The sequence below is a fragment of the Gastrolobium bilobum genome, unplaced genomic scaffold (genome assembly GCF_033153095.1).
Source record: "Gastrolobium bilobum isolate Gb01-03AN ecotype WA unplaced genomic scaffold, APGP_CSIRO_Gbil_v1 utg10113, whole genome shotgun sequence".
Lineage (NCBI taxonomy): Eukaryota > Viridiplantae > Streptophyta > Magnoliopsida > Fabales > Fabaceae > Gastrolobium > Gastrolobium bilobum.
In genome coordinates this window covers 99,671-100,845 of record NW_026899399.1, presented here as the reverse complement: position 1 = coordinate 100,845, position 1,175 = coordinate 99,671, and positions in this window count along the sequence as shown.

Below are 1,175 nucleotides of genomic sequence, written 5' to 3'. Positions count from 1 at the left end.
TGTTGCATTACTGGTTTTGCTATCACACTACTGGGATTTTTCTCACCCCTTTTGGGGCTCAATTTTAATAAAATTGCAGGAGGAAGAAAAAGCATTTGATGACTTAGTTATTTTGGATATTTGCTGTTGACTGCAGCTGTTTTGGCATTCCTGCTGTTTGCATGCTATTTCTGTTGGATATTGGCTGACTACTTTAAATTGATGTTATGTTTCGGAAGATGGATTATTGTTGGAAACCTGTTATGATTCGCTGTATTTTGGGATTTTACTTTCAGCTGGAAACTTATGTAATTCTGATGTTTAATTTGACAAAACACTTTCTGTCTGTTTTACCATTTTAAATTCTGAATTTTGAAACTGATTTAGTGAGAACTTTGCGAGTTCTGTTTCTGGGGATACAGACCTCCGATTGACATATAATTTATATGCAGGTAAAGCCCCAGATGTCTAGTTTCTGATTATATAAACTTTGTGCCCAAATTATGAGAATTCGATTTTATATGATTTTTGCAAGACATGAGGTTTTCTGGAAAAATTTACAATTACAGCAAGCATGCGTTTTTTATAAATGTTCAGCTGTTTTTCTGTGAAGCCGATTTTAATACAAGGTTTTTTATTGGGACTGAAAATGCAAAATTTTAACGAATATATTGATGTTGCGATTCTAATCCGCTTAGCAGACATCTCCCTTGGATGCATACAGGGGAGGGTGTCATAATGAGTAATCGATTACAAAGAAGGGTAATCGATTACCCATCAATTGGTAATCGATTACCAATCGTGTGCATCTTTTAAAAATTACGCACAGAGACGTTTAGTTTCACTCCTTTTATCTCTAAATCTCTTCACTATTCAAACGAAAAAAGGAGAAACCGCTCAAACTTCCTGAAGGCACATTGGTTCCTGTAAGTTCATCCTCTCAATTTGGGGATTTCCATCTCACTCTCAACGTACAGGTTCGTCTTTCCCTTTCTTGGCTTCTGATCATCTGATTAAACTCCTTCTTTCTTTTCTCGCTGGTTTGATGAATATGTTGAAAGCATTTAATCAAATTTTTTTTTGCTCAATCGTTGTACTGTTTAGGGTTTCTTACTCAGTCTCTTCCACTATTGGTTACACATGTCTCATGCATTTCATCGCTGGTTTGAATCGCTAATTTCTCCCTCGGCTCTCCC